This window comes from Myotis brandtii, unplaced genomic scaffold (assembly GCF_000412655.1).
Source record: "Myotis brandtii unplaced genomic scaffold, ASM41265v1 scaffold213, whole genome shotgun sequence".
NCBI lineage: Eukaryota > Metazoa > Chordata > Mammalia > Chiroptera > Vespertilionidae > Myotis > Myotis brandtii.
In genome coordinates this window covers 647,488-673,733 of record NW_005357962.1, presented here as the reverse complement: position 1 = coordinate 673,733, position 26,246 = coordinate 647,488, and the positions used below count along the sequence as shown (strand labels likewise).

General features: G+C 38.0%; 1 protein-coding gene across 11 annotated transcripts in view; it reads right to left on the bottom strand.

The window, feature by feature from the left end:
• The window catches only part of SIPA1L1 (signal-induced proliferation-associated 1 like 1), a 330,175-nt gene that overhangs the window by 276,539 nt on the left and 27,390 nt on the right, over positions 1-26,246 (bottom strand). For all 11 annotated transcript variants that reach the window (XM_005865778.2, XM_014539293.1, XM_014539298.1 and 8 more), the window contains exon 2: positions 16,323-16,417. The gene's annotated coding sequence lies outside the window, so the exon portion shown is untranslated. The remainder of the gene's footprint in view (positions 1-16,322; positions 16,418-26,246) is intronic.

The window sequence follows — 26,246 nt, the reverse complement described above, 5'->3', positions numbered from 1 at the left end:
CCTTTCTGCTCAGGCTGCTCTCTCAGCTGGGTGTGCCCTGTCCCTTCTGCCAACATAAATGTTGCATCTCCCTCAACATCAAGCCCAAAGCCCAGTCTCACACAAATCGCCCCCAGTAACCCAAAATCCAGAATAATCTCTCTCCTTCACTCTCATAGGAACACAGTCAACTAAAGTATCATATGATATCTTACTTTACCTATTCTCAAGGTATTTCAAACACAAATAACTCAGAAGGAAAGCAATAAGAAAACGTCAATAAGATGTCTAAAAATTCATCACCCTCCCTTTCAATCAGTTGAAGATTTATCCGACCTTCATTCAGTCACAAATATGAACGTAACCCCAGGGATACAAAAAGGATACACAGTCCAAATCCCTTCTTCCGTGGCAATTAGAAAAAGCCTCACAGAAAAAGTAACATATCGGCAAAGAATTTAAGACTTTATAGAGATTAATTAGGTAAAGTGAGAGAGGCATTTCAAAAGCAGCAAAGCAGGGCACATTAAAAGAAAGAAGAGAATCTGTTTTAAACCATCACATAGAACCACTGAAAAGAATAGTATCTTCTAATATATTAAACTAGAGGCCCGGTGCATGAGATCCGTGCACTCGAGGGGGGAAGGGGGAGTCCCTCAGCCCAGCCTGCTCCCTCTCGCAGTCCAGGAGCACTCAGGGGATTTCCGACTGACAGCTTAGGCCCACTCCCCACGGGCCTAAGCCGTACGACAGACATCTTTAACGCTGCTGTGGAGGCAGAAGAGGCTCCTGCCACCGCCAATGCACTTGCCAGCCTTGAGCCCAGCTTCTGGCTGAGCGGTGCTCCCCCTGTGGGAGCACACTAACCACCAGGGGGAAGCTCCTGCATTGAGCATCTGCCCCCTGATGGTTAGTGAGCATCGTTCGGTCTATTTGCATATTAGCCTTTTATTATATAGGAATACTCATGTGGGCACTCGAGGTTCTACATAAATATACTCCAATCCACCTCTGCTACATTTCCAAAAGTATAACAGCAAATCAGGGTGGGCTCTCTAGAAACAGTCAGGGGTCAGATTCTACTAAGTTCTTCTTGGAAGATGTTTCCTAGCCCTTGCAAGTTTCTTAACCTACCTGTACATCAACTTCTTCATTTGTAAAATGGGGATGATCTACCTCAGAGAGTTATTATATTATTTTTATGATTAAATGAATTCAAATAAATAATAATTAGAACAAGTTAGGCATTCAATAAATGCTGGCATCATCATTTACTTCCCATGCTAGACACTATAGCAGATCTGAAGTTCTTATTCCCAGCACTTGTCCATGCCTCAATCTGAAGAGCTATTCATATGCTCAAATCCCACCTAGCAAGACACTGCTCAAATACCACTTCGTACAGGAGCCTACTGAGCCTGCTCCCCTCACTCACTAGGAAATAGTATGAGTCGTCTTCCCTCCGCTGAACTCCTGGCCTCTCTTCGGACACTCATCCCTCTATTATCATTATGCCCATGTCTGATTTCCCCTAGAATGCTACAAAACAATCTTTAAGAGCAGGGACAACATCTTACTGATCCTTGTCCTCCCCCAGAGAACTGGCACATATGGGCACTCAATGTTTGCTGTTGAACATATTAAAATACTCTCCTCTTTAATTAAGTCAAGAACAGACTAGAGCTTCTTAAATTGCTGTGACATCTACCAACTTATTCTTCCTAATAAAAACCCATACTGAGAGAGAAGCTCAGTTCAGTTTTCTGTAGTTCCTTTGTTAGTGAATCCTACAGAAAAGTCAATAATAAATTCTTCAGTTACTGACAAATCTGAGTCACCTTTAAACTGCTGCTGGGTAAACAAATCTTTCTTAGTTCTCCAAACTAGTTCTAATGTAAATCTGTTTAGGTTATTGTTACTTTTCTGTTACTTATTTGCAAAAGGTGGAACAAAGTTTCCATAGCAATGCCATTTTTCCTGCTTCTCCAGATTCTAAAGCCTATTCTGTCTGGGTTTTACTGCTTTCTACCTCCCAGGCAAAGGAAGGCCAGCCAGGAACCACCCAGAACGCTTGGCTTACACAACAGCAGTGTCAATACCAAACTGCACAGACCTCTACCTTTGGTGCCCCGTCCCTAGTGAAAGGAACGGGAAGACCAGCGTCATCACTCTCCTCCAACGCTGACCTAACTCAGTAACATAATTATTGCTAAGTAACATTTGATTAAAATCCTAAGCTTTAATTAGCACAGAAAAGTGTTAACTAGGATTGGCTTCCTCTTAAAATAAAAACATTTTGACATTCAAGCTCGTGAAAGCAGTTCAAAGACAGTCTTCATCTACTATGTAGTATCAGAGACTTTTCTAAGAAAGAGCCTTAAACAAATAAAATTAACAAAACAAGAGAAAATAAAACAGAATTCAAATGGGACTGCCCTATCCTTAAAATAGATGTATGCTAACAAGCTCACAGATACAGAGAACAGACTGGTGCTTGCCAGAGGGAGGCCGAGAGATGAGTGAAGGAGTAAAAATATGTACGTATGCAATTATTTTCCATAGTATCACACTGGATATCATGGATTCAAAAAGAAGGAATTGGACACAGAAGAAAGGTGAGGTTACCATCCCAGAAATACATTCACAGAGACGAGGGTCCCAAGAATGAGCAACCTGACTGGCACACACACAGTGTATCAGAAATCTATGAAAATATCTATGAAAAATCTATGAAAGTAGCCTGGCCGGTGTGGCTCAGTGTCGACCTATGAACCAGGAAGGCACAGTTAATTCCTGGACAGGGCACATGCGCAGGTTGTGGGCTCAATCCCCAGTAGATTCTCTCTCATCATTGATGTTTTTATCTCTCTATCCCTCTCCCTTCTTCTCTGAAATCAATAAAAAATATATTAAAATATATATACATCCCACTGTTGTTGCCCATAACCAAAAAGATTATAAGCAAATGCAATGCACTCAAATGGCTTCTAAAACCAATACCTCTATGACTTTTCATGCACCAAGGCTATTTACACCTTGTATCAACAAATATAAAAGTTGTAACTAGATGAATCTATTTTCTATTTTTAAAAAATATATTTCTAATGTATTGATCACTATATCCCCAAATTGACAAAATCACTATAAATTTATCATTTCCTCTATAACCTAGCTGCTTCCAAAATAAACTAAATAAGAGCGGAAGAGGCAGGGAAAGGGAAGATTGTACACTCATTAAATACATGACATCAATTAATGCTTTATACTTTATCTAAATGCCAATTGTGCTATAACAGAAATAGCCAATTATTAATATTCTTTTTCCCCCTAGTTCTCCTAATTAAGAGTGGGAAAACTTCCATTTTTCCTCGCATCTGAAACAAGCTTTAAGAGGCTTACAGGAGGAGCATATTACCAGTAAGTGTTGCTACGTTGCTAGTACTTACTAGACCTTTGGAATTCAAGTGCAATGGATTTTATGCTTAAATATGACAACCATAGAAGTATGATGATGATTACGAGATGAGACAGGGCTGGATCTAAAAGTACTACAACATAGCCGTATTATCCCTACTCCACTTGAGATCACTTCCTTGCTTCCCAAGGCTAATAGCTATGGCTTGTTATCAAGGCCTACCACCCTGATACTGCTCTAGATTTTAGATTTGTTCTACCCTCCTTCCCAAAAAACAGACCTTTATCCTATTCCTTAATATCCTGTTCCCCAGACAAACTAAATTGGCTGACATTCCATAGGCAGACAATATCTCAAGATATAAGTTCTCCAGTGATAAGACTGGCAACCTAACAGGAGTCTTTGGAAAGCATCCCAAAATTCTAGGTTGAACACAGAACAACTTAGAGGTCTATGAGTTCTTGAGCATCCTTTAAATAACAGCATTAGGACTGACCCTGGCCTTCACAAGTATCATGAAATGAACATCGTTTTGCAAAGCACAGGACAAGTTCTACGCCATGAAGAATATTCAACTAAAAGTTATTTGCAAGAAGTATTCAATTACCAAAGAGCATATATACAAATACTTTAATTCCTGACTGCCCAAGGACACATTAATTACTCATCACACCACCTTACACAGATGTCCTCCTTTACAATTTTTAAAACACTCTCCTGTCTGTTATCTTACAAGTAAGATAGCCTTAACAATCCTATAAATTTTATATTTCCCATTTATAGGTCAAGAAGATGGCAGTGTATTTAACTGATTTACCCAGGTATCTCAGGGTCAAGGAAATCTCTATTTTATATAATAGCCCTAATGTGTTTATTTTCAAAAATAAGGCATTTGAAAGAATATAGCAACAATTAACACATTCTCAAAATACAAAGATAACTAATCACTTATAATATTTATGCAATTATTTGCCCCTTCCAACAAAAAAATGACAGTACTATAAAAACTGTAAAATGGAAAATGTGTAAATTACTGAGTGCTCAATGTCTACCAAACCAAGCATAAAGAAAGTAAACATCAAAATACTTCCTAACATAAATGAAATTCATAGCAATAAGTATGTTAGTTTTCAAATCATTAAAACACAGTGAAACCCCCCACACACACACACACATTTCCTTTTCTCCATATATAGCAAAAGATAACACTGAATTTGTGTTTTACATCCTAAAGATCAGCTTAACAATAATGTATGTTAATTAAAAGGCTTCATGTAAATAAACTAAAAAGTCCCTATAGAAGATGATTGAATATATGCTTACCTTCATTTCCTCCTAAAATGATAAATTTTTAAAAAACAGGAGAAGAAACAACAGCATATGAGAGATTTCTACAAATTTCTGAAAGATATAAGAACAATGCATAACTGGAAACTGATTTAGCAAACTGGAGGAAGCTGAAGCCTAACTGCTGGGGTTGAGGTGAGGAAGTCACCAGGAAGAAAATTCAGCTAAAAAAATGTCTATTCATGATGCAGAATCCAGAAAGGCTACAGAACTGAGGTCTGTGTAAAGGGTGAGACTGAAAACAAAAGGAACTGGTTTTAGAGTCTGTGTAAAGGAGCAATTAATTCCCTAACCCAACAACTGAGCAACTTAGAAGCGTGAGACTGGGGGTTATTCTGTGGGGAACTAATGAGATTTAGCCTGACACAACAGAGAGTCTCTATACTGAAAAACATGGGGAATCAGTTAACAGTAGGCATCCAGCCACCTTCAGATTTATAGACTGGAAAACTTTTTCTAGAGAAACTGACCAACCTGAGAGAAAAGGTCAATAAAAATTGGCATCAGGAACTCCCAATGAAACGGCAGGGCCCAAGCTAATCACTCAGAGTAGACCACCACAAATGCCAACCCACCACGCATACAGAGCATCCAATCAACTTTTAAGACCAAGAGTGTTACCAGAGAAAAAAGAACATTATAAGTATAAAAGGAACAATTTACCACGAAGACATAACAATTATGAATGTATACACACCTCAAAATACATGAAGCAAAAATTAAGAAACTTACAAAAAATTTATAGTGTTCAGTCTTGGGGCCTGTGTCAAGGAAATATTTCCAAACAATTTGATTTCTCTAAAAACAAGATTACAGACAAAATCAGTTTGAATAAAATACATGAGGAACATATGTTGACAACTACCAAAAGAAAAATAGAACTCCTATTTGTAAATTAAAGAATAAATGGTTAAAAAACTTTAGTAAAAGTCAAGAGTATGAAAACACTGAGTCCAGTATCAAATATATCCAATTTTCTGAAAAATATTGCAAATGATAATTAAAGAAGTAAAAAATTTTTTGAAAAATATTCACATCAGACTCAAGAAATATATAATATGCCCAAAAGGCCTTTTTACCCACTGTAATAGGCATCTCATTTCATTTCTTGGGCTGCCCACAGTAACATGGAGTGTTGTCCAATACTACCTCACACCCACAGTAGAGTTTCTCTACACCAGTGATGGCAAACCTATGACACACATGTCAGAGGTGACACGCGAACTCATTTTTTCGGTTGATTTTTCTTTGTTAAATGGCATTTAAATATATAAAATAAATATCAAAAATATAAATCTTTGTTTTACTATGGTTGCAAATATCAAAAAATTTCTATATGTGACACGGCACCAGAGTTAAGTTAGGGTTTTTCAAAATGCTGACATGCCGAGCTCAAAAGGTTCGCCATCACTGCTCTACACAGACACATTACTGCTCATTTCAAATACAGTGACTCTAAACCTGGGGTGGGCAAACTTTTTGACTCGAGGGCCACAATGGGTTCTTAAACTGGACCAGAGGGCCGGAACAAAAGCATGGATGGAGTGTTTGTGTGAACTAATATAAATTCAAAGTAAACATCATTACATAAAAGGGTACGGTCTTTTTTTTTTTTTAGTTTTATTCATTTCAAACGGGCCGGATCCGGCCCGCAGGCCGTAGTTTGCCCACGGCTGGCCTAGAGTGAAATACTTCTGAGGGTATCTTTTGCAAAACAACTTTGAAATCACAAAAATATCAGGAAGGGAGAAATAAAGAGAGAGAAAAATATGATAAAAAAATTTTATCTATATAATACATATTCAAAACACTGGTAACATTTTAACCTATTCCTTTACATGTTAGGTGGGAGACTTACTGGAAACCCTGACAAACTATTCATTGATCCACCCAATCAAAACATTCTTATTAAGTGCATAATCTATAATAATAAAAGGGTAATATGCTACTTAGACCGGACAGCCAAATGACCTTCCGGATGTCATTCCGGTCGTCCTTCCAGACGACCTTCCGGATAAAGCCGCAGCTGCGGGGTTTGAGACAGCTGCCATCGCAGGCAGGGGCCAAGGCAGAGGCGGTGAGGGGCGATCAGGCAGGCAGGAGAGCAGTTCGGGGCGATCAGGCAGGCAGGAGAGTGGTTAGGGGCAATGAGGCAGGCAGGCAGAGTGGTTAGGAGCCAGCAGTCCCGGATTGCGAGAGGGTGCAGGCCAGGCTGAGGGGTCCCCCGCCCCGTGCACAAATTTTGTGCACCAGGCCTCTAGTATTAATTATAATAGTTTCAAGGGAACTCTACAGATCATTTCTAAAGTAGACTTCATCCCATTGAGCCATTTCTCATTGAAGATGTATTCGGCCCATGTACTCATTCTAGTGTTTGTAAAGTGTAATCTATGATTATGCAATTGAATATTACAGTCACCCCAGGCCATTCTGTGTTTAAAGAGAAGTGTTTATGGCCATATCCTGCCAAACAACCATAATACCACTTAACCTCAGTTCAACCACTGCTTGAATGAACTTGTTAGGATTACACTGAAATACAGATGCAAAACAAATACTAGGCCAAGGAATGTAATGTCCACATATTAAAAGAGGGGAGGATCCTTATATAATGCCACTAGGACAGAATGTACATGAATATTTAAATTCTGAAAGCTGGAAATTTAAGTCCAGAACATGGATAAAAATAACTAATACTACATTTTAGAAAAAGGAATGAATTCCTCTGAAGGGTGGGGTGTGTCATCTCAGAAAGCAGCCCCAAGTAGGTAGCAATAAAATACAATGTTGTTTCTGGATCTTGCCAAACAAATTAGCAAATCTAGACCATTTTTTAAATGTACTGTTTAGAGTAGACTGCTTTAGGTTATTGATTTGAGTATACTATGTAACAATATTAACTAAAAGTCACTACCGCCCAATTGCTTCCTGTGATGTAAACCCACTCTGTGGTGCCAGACTAATTCTTAGTGAGCAAGTCAACACAAGCAGGTGAGCCAACGCACTCATTCTCTTCTGTCAGTCAGTTATCAAATATGTACGAGCCAAAATATGTCTTTTAAAGAATACTCATAAATTAAAAACCGGAAATGAGACAGCATGATAATGTCTGAACTGTGGTTTATCAAACATTTTCTTACTTCTTAATAAAATACAGAGTTCATTCTGTAAGGCTGAGAGCCCACCCAATATGGTGTCTGCTTCAACCATTCAGACCCATATTTCAAGTTTAAAAAGGAGTTTTGTTTATTAAGGAGACTGAGTAAGGATTAAAAAGCTGAAACTCACCATCACATGGACTCCAGACCATGTCACTTAAACCTCTATTTTATTTTATCATTCATGTGAAATGTGACACAGGAGTACACAAAGAATATACGTGAAACCATGTATTTGCTAAAATTCCATTTATAATAATCGTTATTGAGAAATAACCACCCATGGCTCCTTAAAACAATTATGACTGTAATTTAAATTATGAGAACATGTATTTCAGTGTGTTTTTGTTCATGGATTAAAAGAATTAACATTATTAAAATGTCTATACTATCCAAAGCAATCTACAGATTCAAAACAATTCCTATAAAATACCAACAGCATATTTCACAGATCAAAACAAATATTCCAAAAATTTATATGGAACCAAAAAAGACCCCTAATGCCCTCAGCCATCCTGGGAAAAAAGAACAAAGTTGGAGAGATCATAATACCTGATATCAAACTATACTGCAAGGCCACTGTAATCAAAACAGCCTGGTAATGACACAAGAACAGGCATATAGATCAATGGAATAGAAGAGAGCCCAGAAATAAACCCACATCTTTATGGTCAATTAATATTTGACAAAGGAGGCCAAGAGCATACAATGGAGCAAAGACAGTCTCTTCATAAATGTTGGGAAAATTGGACAGGCACATGCAAAAAAATAAAATTAGACCACCTTCTTATTACACACACAAGAATAAACTCAAAATGGGTTAAAGACTTACATGTAAGATTCCAAACCATAAAAATCCTAGAAGAAAAATTTCAGACATTTCTCATAGCAATATTTTTGCTGATATATTTCCATGGACAAGGGAAACAAAGGAGAAAAGCAAATGGAACTACATCAAACTAAAAAGCTTCTGCACAACCAAAGAAGCCATCAACAAAACAAAAAGGGAACCCCCTGAATGGAAGAACATATTTGCCAATAATACAACTGACAAGGGGTTAATATCCAAAATATATAAAGAACTTATAAAACTCAACACCAGAAAGACAAACAACCCCAACAAAACATGGGCAAAGGACCTGAATAGACACTTCTCCAAAGAGGACATACAGATGGCCAATAGACATATGAAAAAATGCTCAATGTCACTAATCATCAGAGAGATGCAAATTAAAGCCATGAGATACCACCTCACACCTACCAGAATGCCTATCATCAATTAATCAACACACAAGAAGTGTTGTCAAGGATGTAGAGAAAAGGGAACTCTAGTGAACTGCTGGAGGTGATGTAGACTGATGCAGCCACTGTGGAAAACAGTACAGCGTTTCCTCAAAAAATTAAAAACGGCCCTAGCCGGTTTGGCTCAGTGGATAGAGCTTCGGCCTGTGGACTAAAGGATCCCGGGTTCAATTCTGGTCAAGGGAACATGCCCAGGTTGTGGGCTCAATCCCAAGTGGGGGCGTGCAGGAGGCAGCCATTCAATGACTCTCTCTCATCATTGATGTTTCTATATCTCTCTCCCTCTCCCTTCCTCTCTGAAATCAATAAAAATATATTTTAATAAAAATTAAAACGGAACTGGCCTTTTGACCCAGCGATCCCTTTTCTGGGAATATGTCCTAAGAAACTCAAAAACATTAATTCAAAAGAATATATGCACCCCTATGTTCATTGCAGTGCTATTTACAATAGCCAGGATCTGGAAACAGCCCAAGTGTGCATCAGTAGATGAGTAGATAAAAAAGCTGTGGTACATTTACACAATGAAATACTACTAGACCATAAGCAAAAGGAAATCTTACCTTTTGTGACAGTATGGATGGAGATTATTATGCTAAGTGAGATAAACCAGCCAGAGAAAGACAAATACCATATGATCTCACTTACATGTAGAATCTAATGAACAAAATAAACTGACAAACAAAATAAAACAGACTCACAGATAATAGAGAACAGACTAATAGCTATCACAGGGAGGGTGGTTGGAGGACTGGATGAAAGAAGGTGAAGGAATTAAACAAAAAATAGATATATAAGGCACATACAACAGTGTGGTGACAGCCAGAGGGGAAGGGGGGTGGTGGAGGTGGAGGTGGGCAAAGTGGAGGAAAATGATGAGGAAAAGAGACTTTGCTTGGGTGGGTACATGATGTAGGGTGAAAATTTTTTGTTGAGTTGTACACTTGAAGTATGGTTTTGCTAGCCAATATCACCCCACTATATTCAAGTTAAAAAAATAATTTTGTACTAAATGATACTAGTATATTGCTTTTATTATAAATACTTTCTATAAAATAGAGTTCCAAAGCACAAACTATTTCTGCATTTGTTAAATTATTACTGGTATTATAAGGCAAAACACAGAAATATAAGTAATTTAGAAAGTAACTGTGATGTCATAGATGCAAAGCACCATCTCAGATTCCGTGAAATCCTTACATCATAGTTGGAAGTAGAAATCTTTGCATTCTAAATCTAACCTTCACATGTGACTTGACTTCTCCAAATCATTTCTAAATACTCAACCTGAAAAATACCACCAACTACACTGTGTTGCTGAGAGAAAGAAATGAGACTGTGTATACAAGAAGTTCTCAACTCCGTGCTTAGCATAAGATAGTACTGGCCATTATTGCTGTTTGTTATTGAAGGGAAAAGCATGTAGCAACCACACCTAAAGGAATTAAACTTGAGCAATACCCTCACAGGTCTTTAAAGGTCTATCCAAAGAGTGAAATGAGACTACCAAAAAAAAAAAAAAAGGAAAATTTACAAAACCATATGAACAGGTTCTCCAAGGTCTAGTATACTTTATCACAATTTTTTAAAAAAATCTAAGTTCTGTTCTGACTTGAGCATACAATGTCTAAGATTTCATATGCAAGACATTTACTACTTCATCTCTCAATATCCTGAAGACAAAATAAATCTTTTAATAAGAATTAATTAATATTTTAATAAGAAAACTCTAATAATGTTCATTAACATTTTCTGCAAAAGTAAAAAATTGGAAACAGGCTAATGTCCATCAATATAGAAAATATATGAAAAAAATTAAGCAGCTATAAAGAGAATAAGAGGAATTTATATATACTAATATGGAATGATCTAAGACATGTTATCAAGTTAAAAAAATACATAAAACATATAAAATATGACTATGTTTAGACAACCAAAAAATAACTTGTTACATTGCATACATATTTATGTACTTAAATTCATACACAAAGAATTGAAAGTATGCAAGCAATGGTGACCTCTTAGTTTTCCTCTGAATAATTCTGCTATTTGACTATTTCAGTGAGACTGTATTTATGTATTACTTGTGTAATTTATGACCCTCAAGGAAAGTTAGCCAATAAATACACTAGGCTAAAATAAAAATAAGTTTTAGAAAGCACTATAGTTTACAAAAGGATTTTATATTTTAAATAAATCCTCTAACACATTACCTAATTTGATCCCCACAATAAGCTTATAGAATTTAAGGTAGTATCCTTATTTTAAAAGTGAGAACACTCAAGTACTTATTAATTAACAATTAATAAGTAAAGCACCCAAATGTAAACATGGTCTACTGACTCTAAATCCAGTGTTCTGGCCTTGAGGCTACAGTACCTCCATGCCCTGGAAACGCTAATAGCTACACCAAGGCTCTCAGTCTCTGCAGCGCTTCCATTCACACAAAAGTTCCACATGAAAGTTCACAGTGCAGAGAAAAAAGGCACTAGAGGAGTCAAAGACCTGGGTTCTAGTCTTTTTTTTTTTTTCAAGCAGGAGAATATCAAGTTTTAATACATACACATGGGGAATTCATAAAGCATGAAAACCCCATAAAAATTCCAAAGATGGTGAGGCAATATTTGGGTATATAACACATTTTTTAACAAAGGAGAAAGTGGGGAAGGGTTATTCAATTTCAGAAGTGAGACTGTACAACTTACAGGTAGTTCAGGAAGAGGCAAGGGACATGAGGGTGCAGGCCCGTCTAAAGCCTTCTATTTACCAACCTTAATTCAAATTAGGCTAAGGTGACATCCTAAGCTCTCCTTTCTGAAGCAAGTTTCTCTGAATTTCTTGGTTCTTTCCGGGTCTTGTTTTTCAATAAACACCTTAAAATTAACATCAGAATCTTCGTTGTAGGTCTTTGCTTTTCATCATTTTGAATATTTCTTGCCAATCTCTTCTGGTCTGCAAAGTTTCTGTTGAGAAATCAGCTGACAGTCTTATCAGAGCTTCCTTGTAGATAACTGCTTTTCTCTTACTGCTTTTAAGGTTCTCTCTTTGTTTTGAACCTTTTTGCATTTTAATTATGATATGTCTTGGTGTGGGCCTCTTTGGGTTAATCTGTGTTTCCTGAACTTGTATGTCTATTTCCTTCACCAAGTTAGGCAAGTTTTCTGTCATTATTTTTTCAAATAGGTTTACAATTTCTTGCTCTCGCTCTTCTTCTCCTGGCACCGCCATGATGTGAATGTTGGTATGTTTGAAGTTGTCCCAGAGGCTCCTTATACTATCCTCATCTTTTCAGATTATTTTTGTTTTGTTTTGCTGTTCTGATTGGGTATTTTTTGCTTCCTTATATTCCAAATCTCTGATTTGATACTCAGCTTCATCTACTCCACTCTTGATTCCCTATAATGTATTCTTCATTTTCAGTTCATGTATTTTTTATTTCTGACAGGTTCTTTTTTATGGTTTTTATCTCCATTTTTATGTTTTCTATCTCTTTGTTGAAGTTCTCACTAAGTTTATCTACTCTTCCCCAAAGTTCCTTGACATCCTTATAACCAGTGTTTTGAACTCTGCATTTTGTTTAGTTCTTTTTCTGGAGTTCTGTTCTTTTCTTTAATTTGGAACATGTTTCTAGCCTTGATTAAATCACCACTAAGACTTCATGGTAAATCAAACTCTATGCCCATGATTTTCTGTGGCTGCACATCAGATTCCACAGTAATTTTTTTTTTTAATATTAATACCCAGGCCTGACCTCCAGAAATTAAGATGTAATTGGTGAGGTATTAGCACATTTATTAGAAGCTCCCCAGGTTTACTAAGGTGTAACTTGGTTAAGACCACAACTTTAAGACTTAATATACCTATCTGATCAAAATCCTATATAATAAAGAACTAATATGCTAATTAAACCAAACAGCAGAACGACTATCCCAGCTACTGTCCAGACGACCTTCAGGATGAGGCCGGAACTGCGAGGGCCAAGGCAGCCAGGGCTGCCAGGGCTGCCAGGGCCGAGCCCCTTGCACAAATTTCGTGGATCGGGCCTCTAGTAAGACATAAAAATCCTTTGTGCTAGGTACTTTGCAGATATGAAAACATGTTATGGGAAAACATCTTATAAATAATACATGCTTTACAAATGTAAAGGAATTATTATTCATTCATTCAAACATGTACTATATCTTCTTCTAAGTGCCAGGCATGTGCTTAGGATGGAGAGGAAAGGCATTGCCCTCAAGAAGCTGGGAAGCTATCACATCCTTAACTACTGAACAGTGAAACCACAGAAGCAGCAAAACAAAGATGGTGATGACCAGCCCAGCCCTGGGACAAAGGTGCACAGGGGTTATGGTGAGAAGACGGCTTAGAGAGGCCTGCACAGAGGAGACCCTTGGGCTAGATCTTGGCATTTACATCACACCCAGGCAAGTATTGAGGAGAACCAAAGGGTCTCAGAGAGAGGTGTTGGGATCCTGGAGGTACCTGAGACCTTTTCAGGAGGTCTTTGAGGTTGAAATTATTTTAATAATAAAACTAAGACACATCCCAAATTAGAAATAACCCAAATTCCCTCCAACTTGTAAACAGACAAACTGCAGTATATTCATACATTGGAGTAAGGCTCAGCAATAAAAAGGAACAAATTAGTGATACACACAACAGCATTGGATGAATCTCAAATGCATTATGTTAAAGGAAAGAAGCCAGACTCAAAAGGCTACAGATTGTATGATTCCATTTATGTGGCATTTGGGCAAAAGCAAACTAAAGGGCTAGGAAATAGGTCAGAGGGTATGAGGATAAGGGTAGAACATTTTGGGGAAATGGAAATGTTCTATAACTTCATTGTGGTTACACAACCATACGTGTTTGTCAAAACCCAGAGAAGAACTGCACACTAAAAAGGGTGGGTTTCACTTTATATGTTATACCTCAATAAATCTTAACGTTTAAAAATAACACCGTGCTACCTGCCTGTTTCACTCTCATTTTCTCACAATTGTACCATGTTCCCCAGAAGCTGCATGACTGGGATTATGTCATCACTCTGCACTAAGGAAATGTATATTCCCTTGGGGTTTTTTTATTTTAATTTATTTTTTCCATCACCATTTATCCCATCTATGCCCTCTTCCACCTCCACCCACCTCCCTACCCCTGCAATCACCACACTGTTGTCCATGTCCATGAGTTCTCTCTTTTTTTTTCTTTTTTGCTCAATGCCTCCACCACCCCACCAATACCACCACCCCCACCACCACCTCGAGCTGTCTGCCTGCTCTCTATCTGAGTCTGTCTCTATTTTGCTTGGTAGTTCAGTTTGTTCATTAAATTCCACATGTGAGTGAAATCATATGGTTCTTGTCTTTCTCTGACTGGCTTATTTCATTTAGCATAATGTTCTCCAGGTCCATCATGCTGTCTCAAAGGGTAAAATTCCCTTCCTTTTTACAGCAGAGTAGTATTCCATTGTGTAAATTTTTCTCGGTTTTAATTTCAATAGTGAAGAATATAATCAACCTAAGCAAAAGTTCTCTTGGGGCCTCAACAATTTAACAATATAAAGGGATTCTGAGACCAAAAAGTTTGAGAATCACTGCCATAGATAACGGGGAGGCCCTGAAATGTTCTAAGCAGAGAGTAACAAGACCCAGCTTTACAAAGAGTGATGCAGGGAAATTAGTTAAGAAGTGACTGCAAAGCTCTGATTAAGGCTGACCTCAGGGTGCACAGGAAAGAAATTATGTCCACACATCACCTGTGGTGTGTTACAAACCCCGAGCCAGTTCCTCCCCACTGTGCTGTCTTTGCTGGTGTGCTAATAATGCTTTCCAGACTAAATCCTGCTAACTGGCAATGTAGGTAGGAAACTAAATCTGCTATAAGAGGCATCCTACAATGCATTACTGATAAGTGATTTTTGGATTATTCGCTCAATTGCCAATCATTTAAAACTGAGTTTCACATATTTTAAAATTGGAAAGTCACCAGCCTAAAGAGGTATAGAAACTAATTTAGAAGTGACTCACTACCTCAAAGTAAATTAGGGAAATTAGGTAATTGCTTAAAAAGCCGATATATTACTTCTCTGAAATGTGCTTTCATTTGCATCCAGAAACACTATGACAATCCCAACTCAGCACAATTTTTCTGTGCAATCAATGTGGGGTTTGGGGGGTGTTTTTCTTGAAGGAGAGAGAGGGAAAGTGTTTGGTTTTGGTCTGCACAGTTCCCTTTCCTCCTGGGAAAATTCATTTCTGAGTTCTAACCCTGTAAATTGTAAATTATCTCAGGTGCAAATCTTTTTCTCTAATCTTCTCATGCCCAGAATTATTATAAATACTTTGGGATGCCACAAAGGTAGAGAAATTAACCTTAAAACCATCCATGTCATTAAGTTCTAAATATATAGAAAATACATGAAAGGATAGATAGATAGATAGATAGATAGATAGACAGACAGACAGACAGACAGACAGACGATAGATCAATTAATCAATCTGGGAGGAAAATGGCAGGTATTAGAGCAGTGGTTCTGAACCTTCCTAATGCCGCGACCCTTTAATACAGTTCCTCATGTTGTGGTGACCCCCAACCATAAAATTATTTTTGTTGCTACTTCATAACTGTAATTTTGCTACTGTTATGAATCATAATATAAATATCTGATATGCAAGATGTATTTTCATTGTTACAATTTGAACATAATTAAAGCATAGTGATTAATCACAAAAACAGTATGTAATTATATATGTGTTTTCCGATGGTCTTAGGCGACCCCTGTGAAAGGGTCGTTCGACCCCCAAAGGGGTCGCGACCCACAGGTTGAGAACCGCTGTATTAGAAGAAAGGATGATTTCCTTCCCCTAAAAGAAACAAAAACTTATAGTTTTACAAGCCACTTTAAATGGGCATGAATGTTTTAACTGCCACCACATATAGCTTCTCTAAATATTCCATGTAGCCAACCCCATTGACACCTCTTAGGGAATCCCGAACACGTAAAAACCTGTATGGAAAATTCAATGTGCCACCTATACATGTGAAAGGGGGTAAGGGTAACTCTAGACTTCCGCCAAAGTAGCTGTGAATTGTTAATATAAAGAAAATTAGATCCTTACCTGAAAGTATAGTCCTTTTGATCTACCTCTGACATAAAAATCTTGGAAATTAGGTTACAGTCAGTACTACAGGAGATTCCAATTTGAAACTGAACCTGTGGATTGAAAAGAGGAAAATAATTAATTTGAAATACATGCCCAATGAAGATAAAAACATCAATCTGATCAAAGATGAAATTTCCTACACTTGTTGAATGAAGCCAAATGGTTTCTGCAGGAAACCTGTTTTCTGTGACTCAAATCCAAAAGGGAAAATGTGGGTGGCTCTTCCTGTCTTACCACCAAGAGTCAGCCAATTGGCTGGTGAAGTTTTCACACAACGGAAGCTCAAACTCTAGCCTTCCATCTGCTCCAATACTGTCATACCTTAGCGAAATGAAAGAGGAATAAAGGCTTTCTTCAGACTCACAGTAAGTCTTTAATGGAATACCTTGGCTTATTCTATCTGAGCAAAGTGCCAAGTTCTTCAAAACTTCAAATCCAGACGATGTGAAAAATAATGAGAGCAAAATCACAAAATAATTCAGGGACTTGAGAACTATCTCTGACTTTGGAGCTATGATTTATGAAAAATGACAAGTGAATCTCTCTTGGGTGCTAAGCGACAATAGGAGCGTAACTGTGGAGCAGGGGCTTCCAGCCCAGCCATCTTACCCAGACTGCACTTCTTCCCCACCAAAGTCACTCACCATTTGCCAAGACGTGCCTTCCAACACATACCATATATGAACTGCTAAACACAACTCTGCCAGGCTGGGGTAAGAATTCAATAATTCAATAGGGTATTTCTGCATCTCCACCTAGAGCTAGTAAACTGGCTGGTGTGATACAGACTTAACTGAAAACACACACAACAGTATGCACGCCTTCCAGGAGAAAAAGAGCACGGGTATGTGATACTAGCATGGGAAAACAATCGTGTATAGTAAGTCCTCAATTAACGTCGCCAATAGGTTCTGCAGCTTTAAGTGAAATGACATATAATATGACCAATTTTGCCACAAATAAAATTTAAGTTTCTAGGCATCTCATCAACACTATAATGAGACATTATTAGAGGACCTGCTATACACACATCTGCCAAAGGCCTCCTATAATTTACACCTACAATCAAAAAAATAATCTGCAAGCACAAGGCAATAAAAACTCAGATGGCTACTTCCAACAGTAATACTGGGACTCCAAGTGGCAAACTGCTCAGGGTTAGCAACTGTCCATTACCTAAACATTGCAGGCCCAATATGAAAATTCCTCATGTCTTAGAGGTTGTCTCAAAATGCTAAGAGTCTCATATAAAAGGACCTTTTGTGAGCCACCAGGGACTGCTAGGCAAGTTCTCGCCTGGTTTCTCTGGTAGTCACGGAGAAAACTCACTGACCAGACGAAAGCAAGGGGTACTGGCTCCCAAAATATTCACCTCCAGGGAACTGTTTTGTGTGGAGACAATGAAACCTGAAATAACGCACAACTGTTTGTATGTTCAAATTTTAGAAAACATGTGGATGGAGGCACTAAGCAGATCACGAATACAGATCATAAGCTTTTAGAGCTGGAAAAAACCTCAGTATCCCATTTACCACAGTAAAACCCTCATTTTACAAGCAATATTAAGTCAGGATCTCCTGACTGCCAGCTTAGTGTTCTTCCTAAGATGCCCTGCTCTCTAATCAATTGTGGAAACAGTATTTTGGAGCATATAAAAATAAAGTCATAATTCAGTGGCATGATAAGTCACACTTAACCATGTATTACAAAAGAAACAATTTACATAAAAGATTACAAAATAAGAACCTTTAGAGCAAGCATGTCAAACTCACAGCCCGCAGGCCACATATGGCCCACAATGAATATTTTGGTTCCCAGCCAATATAACGGTATGTAAGAAAAGTTTTAATCAAAATTTCATAACTTAATTTTTACAATATCCTGTTATACATAATCCTATATAATAAAAGGCTAATATGCAAATTGGCCCAACGGCAGAATAACCAGTCACAATGACAAGCACTGACCGCCAGGGGCAGACGCTCAATACAGGGGGAGCGCCACTCACCCAGAAGCCGGGCTCACAGATGGCTGCAGTAGCGCTAAAGATGTCCAAAGATGTTCGAGTGCCGCAGGCCTAAGCCAGCAGTCGGACATCCCCCAAGGGCTCCCAGACTGTGAGAGGTCGCAGGCTGGGCTGAGGGACCCCTCCAAGTCCACAAATTTCGTGCACTGGGCCTCTAGTTATTGATAACGAACTACGTTTGCTAAGGACTGATTACTATAATCATGTTGCATTCATTTCCCTTACATGCCTTTCACACAGGAGCACCATCTCTCTCCACTAATAATAGCAGCAAATATTTTAGCAGCCGATTGCCATATCATTAGTCTTGTACTGATTTGTTTGGTGTGCGCAACAGAAAATATTTTGCTTTCGGAGAACAAGAAAAATAGGTTTATTTGTGTTATACTTATTAATTTGTACAGTTATTCAGTGTCTGATAAGTTAATGTTCAATAAAAATATTAATTTTTATTAAAATGTTCTATTATTTTATGTTAACGATTACTCATTTACTTCAGCCCTTTGTATTCAGCATGTCTCTATCGAATAAACCTACGTTTCAATGAAAATTGAAGCTTTTGTTTTTTTGCAGCCCACATAAACTTAAACCTTGTTTATTTGGCCCATATTCGCCTTTGAGTTTGACATGCTTGCAGTATTCCCTGATGGAGAAGTGGTAGGGTGCAGATTGGCTGTCTTTCTCCACACAAGTATGGTCTAACTTCATGGTCAGGGAAAAGTATATACAAATTATCTATACAAATCATTATCTCTCTCTCTGTCTCTGTCTCTGTCTCTTTCTCTCTTTTTAAATCGATCACTTCCAAACTACTGGAAGTGAAAAGATACAAAACAGGGTATCTTAGTTCACTTACACAGAATGTTGAAATGACAGAAAGAGTAATCTTTTCTTCTCAAATTGAGATTTAAAATATTTTCTACGTAAGGTATTTTCACTGTACTATCATTAATTCCCTCTAATATAATATTTAACATCAAAACAGATCATGTAGAATTATTACCCTGCTGTAATTTTCTTTAAAACTCTGATTTTTTTAACTGTTCTAAGACAGCCTTTGGTGATCTTTCACTCTGTTCATGTCCTCAAGTTCCAAATGACAATTCCTCAATAAGCACATTTTTTGCAAAGAAACAAAACAAAAACAAAAAACAAACAAAAAATACCACATGCTAATACACTTAAAAAGAAAAGTCCATAAATAATTTGTATAGGATGAAATATCTGCATAAATTTTTTAAAAATTTTTAAGCTCTGGCTGGTTGGCTCAGTGGATAGAGCATCGGCCTGCAGACTAAAGGGTCCTGGATTCGATTCTGGTCAAGGGCATATGCGCGGGTTGCGGGCTCAATCCCCAGTGGGGAGCATGCAGGGGGCAGCAGACCAATGATTCTCTCTCATCACTGATGTTTCTATCTCTCTCCCTCTCCCTTCCTCTCTGAAATCAATAAAAATATATTTAAAAAATTTTTAAGCTAAAACATAAATCTCTACACAAATTCATAATTGTTCCCTGGATTATCTCCAAAGACAGTCTATACACACCTCTCCTAATAAGGATACTTCATTGAAAATTTGTGATAAAAATTAGTACCAATTCTGCCATGAATTAGTTGTGTGATGTTAGACAAATCATTTAAGCTTTGGACTTAACATCTTCCTAAGACATTAAGTATCACCTTTATTTCCCTTGAATTCTAGAAGTCAAATATATCTTTAAATAATAATGTTAGTCTTTATAAACTACAGTATATCCTAGAACTTATTAGGAGACGACCACCAGCTTCACTAAATGAACATTTTAAGACACTGTATACTCTAATTTAATGAACTGTGCCTCCTTGTCTCACGTCTCAGCTTTTCCAACAAAGGTTCAGAATGTACTTTCACATCTGGACGACTCTGCAGAAACCTTTTCCACTCCACAGAGACCTCGGTTCCTCCCACTTCCCTCACCATTGCCTCAGTACCTCATACTCTTAAATCTGTTTCGTTTTGCCACAATGTTGAAAATGAAAATAAGAAAGTAAATAAATGGAGAAAAATAAAATGAAAAGCTAAGTCATTTGTTTAAAACCAGCACTGTCCAAGTCTATATATGAAAAAGACTGTGTGTTTCTATCATTTTGTAATCTAGATTTTAATAGCTAAAGAATGTGTTCCACTGATAATATCTGAAAATCTTATGATTTTTTTCATCTGAATCCAAGTTCCTTGTTTATTGCCAAAAAAAGGCAAGGAGATTCCAGAACACTACTTATTTTCTTTACATTCCAACTGATGATTCTGCCATCCCCAATGAGTTCATGAATAAAATAATAACTAGGGTTCAGAATCTGTCTTTTTACTAATAGGAATCCTAAAGAATATCTGCTTTTGCCAAGTTCATTCATTCAACATATATTTATTGAATATCTACTATAGGGCCGGTACTATTTATTCTTCATGCTAAGGATACACAAACTGAGAAAAATCTGCCTTTATGGAGCTAATAGCCTGGAAGAGACACCATAAGCAATCAACATAATATACAAACTATCTGTTATGTAATGTTAGAAGGGATATGTGCTATTAAAAAGAAAAAGGCCAGAATGGCAGAATAAAGGGGTTCGGAATGAATGGAGTAAAGGTGGATTGCAATCTTAAATAGACTATGTCAGGTACGATGCACTGCAAAGGCAGCTCTGAGCAAAGAGCTGGTGACAAATTAGACAGACCAAAGTTTCCTAGTAATTCTGACCTTGTACTAAATATGCAAGTAATAACGAATGCCTTATCCAGAGTTGTATATGAGCAAATTTATGAACTGCCCAGAAGAATAAACAGAAGAGAGCTGTTTATAAACACCCTTCATTTTTGTAGTTTGGTGTACCAAGTGAAACTTACATCTTCAATTAGGCGTCTCCTGCCCCTCAAGTGTGGTTTTGAACAAAAGTCATACTTCTGTGATTCATTTTCCTTAAAACTCAAGAATAAATTTCCAAGTATTCAGTGAACACATACAAGCACCCCAATGTCATCCAACCAACATCAGCCCCCGGAGACAACTCGACTACTTACATCAGGACTTAAATGTCAAGATGGGAACGCAAGAGAGGGAAAACCTCTGCTTTCCTAGAGGACTCTGCGGGAAAAGGCCTCGCCACCTGTCTAACCCTGATCACTTCACCCCCCGGGCTTAAGTTTCCCTCAGCTACAAAATCAGGGGCCTGGACCACGTGACGTCCAGTTTCCCCCACCAAAGAGTAATTTTGAACAAAATTCTTACTTCTGTGATTCATTTTCCTTAAAACTCAAGAACAAATTTCCAAGTATTCACTTGATACATAGAAGTTTTATTAATTCAAATAGGTGCTGTAATGGCCATCTGTTATTCAAGAGGCCCATAATCTTTGGCCCATTTTCCAAGTAGAATTTAAAAATGAAAACAAATAAATAAATCGGGGATGGGAGGATTATGTTTCCTGCTTCCCCACCCTTTAGTACGGGGAGACTTATGAGCTATGTTCTGCTAACCAGACACACCACAGAGGACTCCTTAAGAATGGAGTTAGCTGGGGAAAGAAGCAAGGTGGCAGAGCGTGTGGCATCCATTCTGCTGGCAGACAAAAGTGAAGGGATTCTGGCTCTGGCTTCTCGATTTGGAGCATCCCCACCCAGGCAGGGCAGCAGCTCCTTGGAGAGCCAGTTCCACAGTGCAGCACGGGTCCCCACAGTGCAGAACTGGCCCCCACAGAGCATCATTGCCCCCCCCAGTGCAGCTCTGGCCCCCACAGTGCAGCAATGGCGCCCCCACAGTGCATAACTGGCCCCCAAAGTGCAGCTCTGGCCACCACGGTGCAGAACTGGCAACCATTCCCAGAAACTCAGCCTACAGTCTCTTTCTTCAGCCCTCCTAATGATTGCTAAGCTATCTATTCCCTTTAATAAGTCCTGTTGTGCTTACTCTAGCTACACTAGATCTTAGTATCTGTAACTAAAAACCCTGACCGATTCACCAAGCACATATTCCTTTCAGTGTTTCACATACAAGAGCTGAGACTGAAAGAAACAAGTGACACAGAACATTCTGCTATAAGTCAAGAGTTTTGTTTCGAGCCAGGGCTCAAGTCCACAATCAACACTCACAACCTCTCCTTATATGTACTTTCTCATAAATTTCATCACCTCTGCCATGCACGGAGAAGAAAATGATTTTTACCTAACTAATTTTCTATCAATAAAGAGTGTGATGATAGTAACTTGGCAAGATTTTGAGAACAGAATACAATAAACATCCTCCTTTTTACCAGCTCGAGTTTGTGGAGAATCCTGCAGTGTTAGGTAGCACAGAACCTTCCCAAACTGCAGACAAGGTGATCTAATGCTGTGTTGGAATGCCAGAATGATCAGCGCTCCGTGCCAAGGCACAACTTGATTCACAAAGCAGCGATGAACTTTTCACTTATTTTCTCCCATCCCTCAGGGCAAGACAGTCAAGTTAAAACCACAGACACATCAGGTAACTAAAATATGACACTATTACCTAATGCCAAAAGCAGACTGAAAATGCAGAGGAGTATGCATGTTAAAGTTCTCTTCTTGGTAGAAAGACATTAAGTCCCATAAAACCAGTTGGCAAGGATGGGAAAGTTGTTAGTAACACTGTTCTTTAACATGGTCACAGAGTTTTACAAAGGATATTTGATATCTTTGAGTAATCAAATTACTCATTATGAAACTGCACAAGATATTTCCCAGGTAATACTCAAAGGCAACACTTTCACATAAGAGATCACTTACACACTTCTGAGGCTTTCTAATGACACTGATTCTCACTGAGAAGGCGTCTCAATGCTCTGCCAAATAGAAGATGGTATCCAATTCAAAGGAAAGCACCAGTACGCCTCAACGGAGATTCAAAACAAGTCTGCTTGTTCGTGCCAACCAAGCTATGGGTCACGGACACTCCTCTCCACCTTTGTTACTACGGTACCACTTCCCCCTCCTGCTGCCCCACATGGCTTTTACCAAATACTTTGTAGTTACACTTAGCTGTAACATTGGGGGCGGGGGGTAGGGGGGTGGTATACCCAAAGGTTAAAACATAGCTGTATTTGTCCCTAAGGACAAGGCAAATCAATTTGCTAAAGAAAACTGGGAGCTTGGCTACTTCAACACAAAATTTTAGAAACAGTCATTTCATAAAGCCCAATAGCAAAGAAGATACTAAGATGAGTGTCAGCCTTACTATGATTGCACGTGTACCATATGTGCTTTTAGGAGGCATCTGGCTCTCTTTTTTTTAAGAGATGAAGTATTTCTGGGCTAGAAATGACACATGGCCTACTCTGACCATGTTTTTTATGGTTTCTCATATTTAGACTCTAACCTCAATCAATCTTACTGCAAGTTTCAGGACAGATATGATGCTCATTTATTAATAGTATCAAAATCAAAGGATATATACATAATGCTACAGACCAGTGATTCCCAAAGCTGGTCTGCAAAACAACATCAGCATCTGTGGGTCTTCAGAGAAATGAGGGGAAAAAAAAACACACACACAAAAAAAAAACAACAACAACAAAAACACTTGTTCATGAGTATTTCAGAAAGCTAAATTTATTCAATTTAAAGGATTGCCTTTTATTCTGAGGTTATGTCCTTCCCATTTTTTTTTCATTCATTTTATTATTTTGGTATTCAAATGGCCTTTCTTTATAAAATTCTGAAAAACTATTTTGATTACATGCATAAAATGCAAAGGTTTGGCTATAATTAACTCCGGATCTTCTTTGCCTTTCCTGTCTCCCATGTCCCAACTTCCCTCCACCTAATGCCATTCTTGACTCCTCTTGTTCACAGCACTCCCAGACCTTAAGCATAACCTGTCAGCCTTACTCTCAAAATGTGTCCATATTCAACCACTCTCACCATCACAGTGAAGATCTAGAACATTTCCATTACTCAAAAAGTGGAATCAAGTGGCCAGTAAACATGAAAAGGTGCTCAATTGCATTAGTCTTCAGGGAAATGCAAGTTAAAGCCGCAATGGAATATTTCTACACACCTGCCAGAACAGCTAAAGTCAAATGGCAGGCAATACCAAGTGTTGCCAAGAATGTGGAGCTGTCATATATTGCTGATGGCTATGTAAACTGATACAACCACTTTGGAAAACTGTTTCTCGGTGTCTACTAAAGTGAATATGCACATACCGCATGACCCGGCAAGTCCACTCCTAATTATAGCCCCTGTAGATGTCTTTACCAGAAAGACATACACAGGGATGTTCATGGCAGCACTAAATAAATCAACTGCAAATACATGCAAGAACATGAATGAACCTCACAAACACAATGTTGAGGGAAAGAAGCTAGAAACAAACGAATATATTATGCATGATCACGTTAATATAAAGTTCACAAACTGACCCAAAAAACTAAGCTATAGTGTTAGTAGTTGAGGTGTAATGCTTTGACTGGAAGGTGGGAACCAGGCCTTCTGAGGGGCTAGCAATATCTGTTTCTTAATCTGAGTCTGATTATACAGTGTACTCGCTTTGTGAAAAGCTATCCCACTATATCTGTGCTTTCTGCACTTTCCTATATGTTTGTAAAAACTAACGTATGGTGTTAGAAGTCAAAGAGTGGTTACTTCTGAGGGAAAAGGAGGGCTAGTGATCACAAAGAGACAACTGAGAGCTTCTGAGGGGTTGTGAATGTTCTCTTTCTTGATCCTGCATGGTGAGGAGACGTGTATTCATTTCCTGATCATTTATTTAAGCTGTATATTTACAATTTGTGCATTTGATGTGTATTATAATTTTAAAGTTTTTTTTAAAATAACTGTGGTAATTTCACATTTTTTCCTATCAGCTATAGATCATCCTAGGAATAACCTCAATAAACATTTGTAGCCATAGCCTACTCTTTTGTTCCATGCTTATTACGTGCCCTTTTCTCTTTTGTGCACCACTTAAAATCTGGCTTCCTAAGAAAGTAAAGAGATGCCCTGGCCTGGTGGCTCAGTTTGATGGAGTGTCCCGTACACCAAACCGTGGCAGGTTCAATCCCCAGTCAGGGCGCATATAGGAAGCAACTGATCAATGTTTCTCTCTCTCTCTCCTTCTTTCTCTCCCTCTAAAAATCAATGAAAACATATTCTAGGGTGAAGATTTAAAAAAAAAAAAGGAAAAGACAACACAGAACAGGAGCAAATGTTTGCAAATCACTTATCTGATAAAAGATTTGTACACTCAATAATAAAAAGACAATGTTTTAATAAGAAGAGGCTCTAAACAGACATTTCTCCAAAGAAGACATATAAATAACCGATAAACAACGAAAAGAGGCTCAACATCATTAGTCATTAAGGAAATGCAAATCAGCAGACGGGAGGGAGATTGCTGGGAATGGATAAAAAGGGGAAGGCATTAAGATGTGCAAATTTCCAGTTATAAAATCAGTCAAGGGGAAGTAAAGTACTGCATAGGGAATATAGTCAATAATATTGTAAGAACCATGTATGGTGTCAGATGGGAAGTAGATCGCTTCATAAGTTATACAAATGTCTAACCACTATATTGTACACCTGACTAATATAATATGTCAACTGTAACTTGAAATAAATTAAAGAAATAATTTATTTTAAAATTTATTTTTTTAAAAAGGAAATGCAAATCAAATGAAATACCACAATGAGATACCGCTTCACACCCATTAGGATAGCTAAAAGAAAAGGCCAGCTCAGCAACAAGTGTTGGGAAGGATGTGGACGAACTGAAAGCTTCATACACTGCTTGCTAGTGGGGATGAGAAAGGGGACTGCTACTTTGGAAAACAGTCTGGCAGTTTATCAAAAGGTTAAAC